Source organism: Panthera pardus, unplaced genomic scaffold (genome assembly GCF_024362965.1).
Source record: "Panthera pardus isolate Hobbes unplaced genomic scaffold, ASM2436296v1 HiC_scaffold_10, whole genome shotgun sequence".
NCBI classification, from domain to species: Eukaryota; Metazoa; Chordata; class Mammalia; order Carnivora; family Felidae; genus Panthera; species Panthera pardus.
Window position 1 is genome coordinate 63,332,360 of NW_026526655.1, and position 12,110 is coordinate 63,344,469.

Genomic DNA, 12,110 nt, shown 5'->3' on the forward strand with positions numbered 1-12,110 from the left:
ACATAAGTGTAATGAGAAGGCAATTAATACCCCTGGGCATGAAAGATGGGAAAACCAAGACCCAGAAAGGTAAAGTGCATATTTAAGTCACAATGTTCAGAGCCACATTTCTTGTTCCAACAAGGCAGGGGTAGGGTCTTTCACAAAATTCCCAGTGTGTAGCACCCAGGACTTCACTGGATTGAAGAACAAGCTGATGTAGAAAGTTACGTTTTGTTTTTTTTTAAAAATATTTATCTATTTATTTTGAGAGAGAGGTTCTAGAGCTACAGCGGGGGAAGGGCAGAGTGGGAGAGAGGATCCCAAGCAGCCTCCGTGCTGTCCAGCACAGAGCCCAGTATCTCATGAACCGTGAGATCACAACCTGAGCCAAAAGCAAGAGTTGGACACTCACTAACCGAGGCACCCAGGCGCCCCAGAAATTTACTCTTTTATCCCTTCCCATGTTTCCAGACTTAGCTCCAAGGGACTTTTCTTCCATTATGTTCTGTTTGTTAGTTTTCCTCAGCCCCATTGTGGTTATAATTTCCTCAAGAGGCCTCTCTTAGGAGCCAGGGAATAGAAAACTTTAAAAAGTCCTGAGCTTTCTTGACAGTAACACCACTTACCTCCAGTCAGGTAAGACACGGTCTATGACCAAGAGTCCAACTGTATAGTTACAAGAGTGCATTTGTTGAGTTTTTATGGTTTTATTTTGGGGCAAGTTCTAAGAATAAAGCATTTCAGAGTGACACTTCAGTTTTATAAGATGAGCAACCTCAGGCTGTTGGCACAGTACTTTGTTGCCATTTTCCGAATCTTAAAGTGACCAAATACATTTGATGGAGGGCAATGGAGGCTTATTTGCAGTAAAAACTCAGGAGGCAGGGGGGGACATGCGGGGGTGTCACTTTATCTGTCTTTGACCTCATGTATGCGGCTGACACGGACTTTAGTCACATTGAGCAAAGCTCTAACTGGCCGCGTGCCTTGGGTTAGTCTTTTCACCTCCCGGTGATTAGTAGCTTCACCTGGAAAGTGAAGGGGTTGAACACAATTATCTCTAAGTTCTCTTCTCGCTTTCAAGTGCCATGGTTCAATGATTTATCCGTACTTGAGCCTTCATGTGGAGTTCTGTTCATTTCAAACCTACTGCAGCTGCTCCGATAAGTTCTAGGCTTGTTACAGAGATTTCAAAGAAGGTGGATTCAATGACAGCATCTTAATTTTTATCCTCAAATGCTGTCTCTCTCTAGGTGAGCTATCAAAGAGATGCATTTTAGAAAATCTTTTTTTTTTTTTTTTTAAGTATTTGAAAGACTGCCTGTCAATTTTAGGGCTGAAAGTTGCCATGAAGTGCCCCTGTCTGCAGAAAACTCCTGCAAACATTGTTTATACATCCAAGGCTTCAGGGGCCTTTCATGGGACCCCAGGCCCATACTGAGCTTCCTAAGTCATATGAAGGGACCTTAACCAGAAGGACCAATGGTATCCTGCTGACTTCTGATGAGATTCCAGGCCCATGCATGGTCTCTGGATTAAAGAAGAGATGAACCTAGGAATAAAATAAATTAATCACAGGGCTTCCATTCTTTGAAAGTTAAACTCGAATTTATTTTTTAATTATGGTGAAATACATATAACATAAAATTATTTTTTAAATTTTTTAATTACATTTATTTATTTTTGAGAGACAGAGTGAGACAGAGTGCGAGCAGGGGAGGGCACAGAGAGAGGGAGACACAGAATCCAAAGCAGGCTCCAGGCTCTGAGCTGTCAGCACAGAGCCCGACGCGGGATTCAAACCCACGAACTGTGAGATCATGACCTGAGCCGAAGTCAGACACTTAACCGACTGAGGCACCCAGGTGCCCTGACATAACGTAAAATTTTAAATTTGAATTTGTAATCATCAATCTGCTATCTGGGGCCTTTTTGTTTTCCAAGATGGTCTTAGAAGGCTATTTATAATGTTTGGAAATCACCGAGGTGTGATATTTCCTTCTGCTCTGTGTCAGAGCAAAAAGATGGCACAAAAAGATGTCAGGAGACGTAGCTCAGGCAGGTTCAGCCCAGGAGGGAATGCTTTAGTCACTATGATGGCCACGTGGGTTACCACTCAGAATGGGTTGCGCTGTGGTGTTTAGAGTATAAAGACACCAACGTTAATAACTTAAGCAAACGGCCACCAAGCTCTGGTTTAGAAGTCAGTTTTGGCATCTCAGAAAGTAGAGATGGAGCCATGACTCTTTTCCTAACTAGCTGGCTGGACTTGCCCACACTACTATTGGGCTTTGCAAAAGTTCGGTTTCTTACCTAAAAAAAAAAAAAAAAGAAAAAGAAAAAAGAAAATGGAGACGATAAACTCCACAGGACTCTCATGAGGATAAACTGATTCATTCGACAAATAGTGAATGAGCATCTACTAGGTTCCAGGGCATAGTATCAAATAGTAGCAGCTAACATTTACTGAGCACTTTATGTGAAGTAGCTCATTTAATTCTCCTGGAAGCTTTATACAGGAACTACTATTTTTACCCTCTCACAGATCAGAAAATGGAGATAACAGATGGGAAGATGCTTTGTAGGTTGCACGGCATGACCCAGGAGAAATTTTCCTTTACTTCCCCTATTTTATTTCTATGGATTCTTGTGACCTATACTGTCTAACAGCTATAACAGCAGGTATTTATAGCATGTTTTCTGTGTGCCAAGACTTCTAAGCACTTTCCAAGCGTGAACTCGCTTAATCTTCCCAACCACCCAATGACGTAGATTAGTATTGTCACCCCTATTTTACAGATGAAGAAATTGAAGTCAGAAAGGATTAAATGACTTGCACAACCTATTATAACTACTGTTGGATCCAGGACCCTAACTCAGATGAGTCAGATAAATCACCCCTGGCCTCTGTGTGTTGCTATCTTGCCGTCAGTTAGCACTAATGTGATTTTAACACGAGCCCTTGGAGGAAAGGGCTGCAGTCACAGGGAATTCCTCGTGCGGGACTGGCTCTCGGGGTGCTCCTCCCCAAGCTGGGTGCTGGCTTCTATCCCTATGAAGGGCCAAGCCAGCCCTGACTAGCTGTGCCAACCAGCATTAACCTTTTCTTTGTTCGAGTCACTTGCATTGAAATAATGAACATAGGCCTTGATTTCTTCTGTGGAAGATGGGCTGAAGATTCGTGGTGTGACTCCTGCATCCTATCATGCAAGGTGGCTGTTCCCGGGGAACAAAGATGCAAGAAAAAGGCAGCTGCAGTGATTTTTCTGAGCCCTGCCTCAACACGGATAGCGGAGCCAAACAGCTCAGACATCTAACCCTAGACTAAACTCTATTTGTAATTTCCTGGTGGGTCTCGCTTTAATCAAGAGGGATGCATGGCCTTCTCCTGCACTCTCACGGACCCTCTCGGCTTGCCTCCATTCTGGTCTTGCCTCAGAAAGACTACAGAATAATCTATTACAATGGGTGTTTTTTTTTGCATGTCTCTCCTACCCTGTGTGAATGTTTCAGGGACAACAGCTAGCTTTCACTGCTGTATCCATAGCTCCTAACACTGAACTTAATAGGTGTTGAATAAATGTTAGGCTAAGTAAATAAATGAACAAAGTTACAGGCTAAGGCAAGAAAGAAATCCATCGAATCCTGAGCCCCCAGTGAAAGATGAATGATCTCACAGGTGCACATTTATCCTGCCTATGTCACAGGCTGGTTCAGAGAAGTTAATGCATGTGAGGTCACTCTGGTCTTGATAAGTTGCCGTTTAAATTTACATCTTGACTTTTTTCTCCTAATCTCCTGATAAAGGTTTGTAATTGAATAGAATGGCCAGATGTTTATTTATTGAATGTATTTTTTAAATGCTTACTTACTTATTTTGAAAGAGAGAGAGAGAGAGATCATGAGTGGGGGAGAGGCAGAGAGAAAGGGAGAGAGAGATAGAATCACAAGCAGACTCCATGCTCAGCACAGACCCTGACGCAGGGCTCAATCCAATGATCGTGAGAATATGACCTGAGCTGAAATCAAGAGTTGGCTGCTTAACTGACTGAACCACCTAGACACCCCCATCAGGTGTTGTTTAAACAATATCTGAGCAGTTAACCTTGTACCCTTCCAGATTCCTGACAGGAAATAAGCTGTTACTATAAGTTCACCTGATGTAGGGAGAGAAGCTCTACCCTTCCTGGGTCACCCACTCCCTAAAATTTAACAGTGCTCTCATACAGAATAGGCTGTCGAGAACCACTTATGAAACTGCCCTGGGTTTCTGGCCTTTGGAGACCAGGCTTGATATGAACTCAGGTCATAGCTGGTGTCCACCGAGCAGTTAGTATATGCTCTTCTGTACTAAGGTTTCTGTACCTAGTATCTCATTTAAAGAGTACAATAAGCTGAGGGAGGTATGATTATAACCATCCTCAATTTATGAAGGAGGAAACAGGCAAAGAATTAAAATAGCCTGCTCAAAACTACATAACTAGTAAGTAGCAGAGTGGGGCTTTGAACCAGGAGGTTTCAATCCAGGGCACCTCTCTAACCATGGCCAGCACTGGTTTCTGGGTCATCTTTGTGATTTGAGACATGATGTAATGGAAAGATCTCTGTTCTAGAGAGAAGACTCAGGTCTTGGTCCAGGTTGGCCAGAAATTAGTAATCTGATCAAGTTACCTGCTTTTGTATTTCTTAAGTGGGGAATTGAAGATCAGTGTTCAAAAATCTTTCATAAAGGAAGGCCCCCTTTTAATAATTCCATGGGACCCATGCTTTGAAAAGCATCATTCATCAAAAGAATTATATTTACTGAAGTTACTTTTTATATTTTTAGCTAATTAAGTCAAATCAGAGTTATCAGTTTCAGCAAAGTCCCATCTGTCCACTTGGCCTAGTTTCTACCCTGTTTTTCTGGGTCACATCACCAATTATTTTTGTTTCTTAGACCTGGCCACCATCTTTTATATAAGTCTGTTTACTAGTTTTGTCTTTCTCTCCCTCCAGAATGTAAACTTCTATGTGGGCCAGCAACTCACCTGCTTATTCACCAGGTACCACCTGCTCCAGGCAGGGTAACCCTCAAGGCCAGGTAACACAGTGTACTACATTCATGGTGGAGAGACTTCTGTGGTAGCAGGACTTCTCTAAAGATCCCAGTTGATGGCAAATATATGCACTTTCTACTCAGTTAATGTACAGGTTGAAGGAGTTGAAGAAAATATTCTTTGTCTATCTATGAAAGATGCTTAGATCCATCCCTTTATGAAACTAAATGTTGATATTATGAGATCTTGAGAATGTTCTGGAAAGCTATGCATATAGATATAGGGATGGGTGGGACAAAGGCAAGATAGGACAAAGAGATAAATTCTGATACATTTTCCATGAAGGCTTCAGTCAATCCTATAGGATGCTCTGGAGCTAGATATAGTCCTTTTAAGTTGTCCCTAACTGAGGCAAGGGCCAAACCTTTGATCCATGTATTAGCCCGGCATTGGCCACCAATTTCCTTGTGCTAATCTGTTCAGGCTGCTATATCAGAATACCAGAGTCCATACCATACCATAGGGTGGTTTCTAAACAATAGAAATCTATTTCTCACAGTCCAGAGGCTTGGAAGTCCAAGATCAAGGTGCTTGGAGACTCAGGGTTTGGTGAGAACTCACTTCCTGTTTCACAGACATATGGTCGTCTTCTCTCTGGGTCCTCATGTGGCAGAAGGGATAAGGAAGTTCTCTGGGGCCTCTTTTCTTTCTTTCTTTCTATTTTATTTTTTAAAATTTACATACAAATTAGTTAGCATAGAGTGAAACAATGATTTCAGGAGTAGATTCCTTAATTCCCCTTACCCATTTAGCCCATCCCCCCTCCCACAACCCCTCCAGTAACCCTCAGTTTGTTCTCCATATTTATGAGTCTCTTCTGTTTTGTCCCCCTCCCTGTTTTTATATTATTTTTGTTTCCCTTCCCTTATGTTCATCTGTTTTGTCTCTTAAAGTCCTCAAATGAGTGAAGTCATATGATTTTTGTCTTTCTGTGACCGACTAATTTCACTTATAATATTACCCTCCAGTTCCATCCACGTAGTTGCACATGGCAAGATTTCATTCTTTTTGATTGCTGAGTAATACTCCATTGTATATATATACCACTTCTTTGTCCATTCATCCATCGATGGACATTTGGGCTCTTTCCATATATTGGCTATTGTTGATAGTGCTGCTATACACATGGGGGTGCACGTGTCCCTTCGAATCAGCACATCTGTATCCTGTGGATAAATGCTTAGTAGTGCAATTGCTGGGTCATGGGGTAGTTCTATTTTTAGTTTTTTGAGGAACCTCCATACTGTTTTCCAGAGTGGCTGCACCAGCTTGCATTCCCACCATCAATGCAAAAGAGATCCTCTTTCTCCACATCCTCGCCGACATCTGTTGTTGCCTGAGTTGTTAATGTTAGCCATTCTGACAGGTGTGAGGTGGTATCTCACTGTGGTTTTGATTTGTATTTACCTGATGATGACTGATATTGAGCATTTTTTCATGTGTCGGTTGGCCATCTGGATGTCTTCCTTGGAGAAGTGTCTATTCATGTCTTTTGCCCATTTCTTCACTGGATTATTTGTTTTTTGGGTGTTGAGTTTGATAAGTTCTTTATAGATTTTGGATACTAACCCTTTATCTGATTTGTCATTTGCAAATATCTTCTCCCATTCTCTCAGTTGCCTTTTAGTTTTGCTGATTGTTTCCTTCACTGTGCAGAAGCTTTTTTTTTTTTTTTTTTTTTGATGAGGTCCCAGTAGTTCATTTTTGCTCTTGTTTCCCTTTCCTCCAGAGACATGTCAAGTAAGAAGTTGCTGCAGCCAAAGTCAAAGAGATTGTTGCCTGCTTTCTCCTGGAGGATTTTGATGGCTTCCTGTCTTACATTCAGGTCTTTCATCCATTTTGAGTTTATTTTTGTGTACAGTGTAAGAAAGTGGTCCAGGCTCATTCTTCTGCATGTCGCTGTCCAGTTTTCCCGGCACCATTTGCTGAAGAGACTGTCTTTATTCCATTGGATATTCTTTCTGCTTTGTCAAAGATTAGTTGGCCATACATTTGTGGGTGCATTTCTGGGTTCTCTATTCTATTCCATTGATCTGAGTGTCTGTTCTTGTGCCAGAACCATACTGTCTTGATGATTACAGCTTTGCAGTATAGCTTGAAGTCTGGGATTGTGATGCCTCCTGCTTTGGTTTTCTTTTTCAAGATTCCTTTGGCTATTCGGGGTCTTTTCTGGTTCCATACAAATTTTAGGATGATTTGTCTTAGCTCTGTGAAGAATGCTGGTGTTACTCTGATAGGGATTACATTGAATATGTAGATTGCTTTGGGTAGTATCAACATTTTAACAATATTTGTTCTTCCTATCCAGGAGCATGGTATCTTTCTCCATTTTTTTGTGTCTTCTTCAATTTCTTTCATAAGCTTTCTGTAGTTTTCAGTGTATAGATTTTTCACCTCTTTGGTTAGATTTATTCCTAGATATTTTATGGGTTTTGGTGCAACTGTAAATGGGATCCATTCCTTGATTTTTCTTTCTGTTGCTTCATTGTTGGTGTATAGGAATGCAACCGATTTCTGTGCATTGATTTCACATCCTGCAACTTTGCTGAATTCATGAATCAATTCTAGCAGTTTTTTTGGTGGAATATTTTGGGTTTTCCATATAGAGTATCATGTCATCTGCGAAGAGTGAAAGTTTGACCTCCTCCTGGCCGATTTGGATGCCTTTTATTTCTTTGTGTCGTCTGATTGCAGAGGCTAAGACTTCCAATACTATATTGAATAACAGTGGTGAGAGTGGACATCCCTGTCTTGTTCCTGACCTTAGGGGGAAAGCTCTCAGTTTTTACCCATTGAGGATGATATTAGCGTTGGGTCGTTCAAATATGGCTTTTTTCATGTTGAGGTATGCTCCTTCTATCCCTACTTTCTTGAGGGTTTTTATCAAGAAAGGATGCTGTATTTTGTCAAATGCTTTCTCTGCATCTATTGAGAGGATCATATGGTTCTTGTCCTTTCTTTTATTGATGTGATGAATCACACTGATTGTTTTGAGGATATTGAACCAGCCCTGCATCCCAGGTATAAATCCCACTTGGTCGTGGTGAATAATTTTTTAAATGTATTGTTGGATTCTGTTGGCTAATATCTTGTTGAGGATTTTTGCCTCCATGTTCATCAGGGAAGTTGGTGTATAGTTCTCCTTTTTAGTGGGGTCTCTGTCTGGTTTTGGAATCAAGGTAATGCTGGCTTTATAGAAACACTTTGGAAGTTTTCCTTCCATTTCTATTTTTTTGGAACACCTTCAAGAGAATAGGTGTTAACTCTTCCTTAAATGTTTGGTAGAATTCCCCTGGAAAGCCATCTGCCCCTGGACTCTTGATTTTTTGGGGAGATTTTTGATTACTAATTCTATTTCTTTACTGGTTATGGGTCTGTTCAAATTTTCTATTTCTTCCTGTTTCAGTTTTGGTAGTGTATATGCTTCTAAGAATTTGTCCATTTCTTCCAGATTGCCCATTTTATTGTCATGTACTTGCTCATAATATTCTCTTATTATTGTTTTTATTTCTTCTGTGTTGATTGTGATCTCTCCTCTTTCATTCTTGATTTTATTTATTTGGGTCCTTTCCCTTTTCATTTGATCAAACTGGCTAGTGGTTTATCAATTTTGGTAATTCTTTCAAAGAACCAGCTTTTGGTTTCATTGATCTGTTCTACTGTTTTTTTGGTTTTGATAGCATTAATTTCTGTTCTAATCTTTATTATTTCCTGTCTTCTGCTGGTTTTGGGTTTATTTGCTGTTCTTTTTCCAGTTCTTTAAGGCATAAGTTTAGGTTGTATATCTGAGATCTTTTTTTCTTCTTTAGGAAGGCCTGGATCGCTATATACTTTCCTCTTATGACCGCCATTGCTGCGTCCCAGAGGTTTTAGGTTGTGGTATTATCATTTTCATTGGCTTTCATGAACTTTTTAATTTCCTGTTTAACTTCTTGGTTAGCCCATTTATTCTTTAGTAGGATGTTCTTCAGTTTCCAAGTATTTTTTACTTTTCCAATTTTTTTATTGTGGTTGATTTTGAGTTTCATAATGTTGTGGTCTGAAAATATGCACAGTATGATCTCGATCTTTTTGTACTTGTTGAGGACTGATTTGTGTCCCAGTATGTGGTCTATTCTGGAGAACGCTCCGTGTGCACTGGAGAAGAATGTATATTCCGCTGCTTTAGTATGAAATGTTCTGATATATCTGTTAAGTCCATTTGGTCCAGTGTGTCATTCAAAGCCATTGTTTCCTTGTTGATTTTTTGATTAGATGATCTGTCCATTGCTGTGAGTGGGGTGTTGAAGTCTCCTACTGTTATGGTATTACTATCTATGAGTTTCTTTATGTTTGTGATTAAATGATTTATATATTTGTGTGTTGCCACATTTGGCACATAAATGTTTACAATTGTTAGGTCTTCTTGGTCTATAGACCCCTTGATTGTGATATAATGTCCTTCTGCATCTCTTGATAGTCTTTGTTTTGAAGTCTAGATTGTCTGATATAAGTATGGCTACTCCGGCTTTCTTTTGTTGACCATTAGCATGATAGATGGTTCTCCATCCCCTTATTTTCAATCTAAGGTGTCTTTAGGTCTAAAGTGGGTCTCTTGTAAACAGCATATAGATGGATCTTGTTTTCTTATCCATTCTGTTACCCTATGTCTTTTGATTGGAGCATTGAGTCCATTGACGTTTAGAGTGAGTACTGAAAGATATGAATTTATTGCCATTATGATGCTTGTAGAGTTGGAGTTTCAGGTGGTGTTCTCTGGGCCTTTCTAATCTTTGTTGCTTTTGGTATATATACATACCAAACTCCTTTAATTTTTGTTTGTCTGGGAACCTTTCTATCTCTCCTTCTATTTTGAATGACAGCCTTGCTGGATAAAGAATTCTTGGCTGCATATTTTTCTGATTCAGCACACTGAACATATCCCGTCACTCCTTTCTGGCCTGCCAAGTTTCTGTGGATAGATCTGCTGCAAACCTGGTCTTTCTTCCCTTTTATGTTAGGGACTTTTTTTCCTTTTCTGCTTCCATGAGTCTCTCCTTGGCTGAGTATTTTGTGAATTTGACTATGATATGTCTTGTTGATGGTCGGTTTTTGTTGAATCTAATGGGGGTCCTCTGTGTTTCCTGGATTTTGATGTCTGTGTCTTTCCCCAGGTTAGGAAAGTTTTCTGCTATGATTTGCTCACATAACCCTTCTGCCCCTATTTCTCTTCCTCTTCTGGGACCCCTATGTTTCTGATGTTCCTTTTTAATGAGTCACTGATGCCTCTAATTCTAAAATCGTGTTCTTTTGCCTTAATCTCTTTTTTCTGCTTTGTTATTCTCTATTAGTTTGTCTTCTATATCGCTGATTCTCTGTTCTGCCTCATCCATCCTTGCCACCGCTGCATCCATACGTGATTGCAGCTCAGTTATAGCATTTTTAATTTCATTCTGGCTATTTTTTACTTCTTTTATCTCTGCAGAAAAGGATTCTAATCTATTTTCTACTCCAGCTAGTATTCTTATTATCATGATTCTAAATTCTGGTTTAGACATCTTGCTTGTATCTGTGTTGGTTAAATCCCTGGCTGTTGTTTCTTTGTGCTCTTTCTTTTGGGGTGAATTCCTTCGTTTTGTCATTTTGAAGGGAGAGAAGGAATTAATGAGGTAGAAAAATTGAAATTAAAATTTTAAAAATATTAAAATTAAAAATTAAAAACACATACACATACACAAAAATCGAATAGATGATGCTAGATCCTAAGTGTGTTTTGGTCTGGGTGTTGAAAGTGGTTTGACAGATTAGAGAAAAAAAAAAGGGGGGGAGGGAAAAAAACGGAAATCATTTGAGAATTTGAAAAAATGAATACACTGAAGTAGACTAAAATGAGATGATGGGGGTAAAATAGAATTTGAAAAAATATATACAGAAGTAAAGAATATAGTAGAAAAAATTAAAGAAAAATTTTTTTTAACGTTTATTTATTTTTGAGACAGAGAGACAGAGCATGAAAGGGGGGGGGGTCAGAGAGAGGGAGACACAGAATCTGAAACAGGCTCCATGCTCTGAGCTGTCAGCACAGAGTCCCACGCAGAACTTGAACTCATGGACCATGAGATCATGACCTAAGCTGAAGTCGGATGCTTAACTGACTGAGACACCCAGGCGCCCCAAGAAAAATATTTTTAATAAAAATTAAAAATAAATATGAATTTTTTCTTTTCTGTATTTAAGAAAAAAGGAAAGAAACAAAAAAGAGAATAAAGAAATCGTTTGAAAATTTGAAAAAGTGAATACACTGTGGTAGACTAAAATAAAATGATGGAAGTAAAATAGAATTTGAAAAAAAATTACATAAAAGCAAAAAATACAGTAATAAAAATTACATAAAAATATTTTTAGTAGAAATTGAAAGTAAAAATGAAATTTTTCTCTTTCTGCATTCAGGAAAAAGAAAAGAAATGAAAAAGAGAAAAAAGAAAAAGACAGAAAAAAGAAATTGTTTGAAAATTTGAAAAGGTGAATACACTGAAGTAGACTAAAATAAAATGATGGAAGTAAAGTAGAATTTGAAAAAATTTACACAAAAGTAAAAAAATATACTTATAAAAATTAAATAAAAATATATTTAATAAAAATTGAAACTAAAAATGAATTTTTTCTCTTTCTGTATTCCATAAAAAGAAAAGAATTTAAAAGGGAAAAAGAGAAAAAAAGAGAGAAAAAAAAAGAAAGAAAATTGAATAGATGAACCTGCTAGCAGATTGAAGTAGGACTCGAATTGCTTAGTTTTCCCCTAGAAGTCAGTCTATGTGGCTCTTTATAGTCCATAAATTAAGCCAGCAGTGAGACTTGTGTTCTTGAAGAGCGAAATTGGCCCAGTTTGGCGGGGCTCAATGTAACGGCTCCGCTCTCCACTAGATGGCGCTGCTAGCCTACTGGGGTGGATTGTTGCAGTGCTCGTAGGTGCGTATGCGCTTGGGTGGGAGGCGTGAAAAGGTGCCACCAACCTACCCAGTTTGTGCTCCCGGATCAGCAATCGCACAC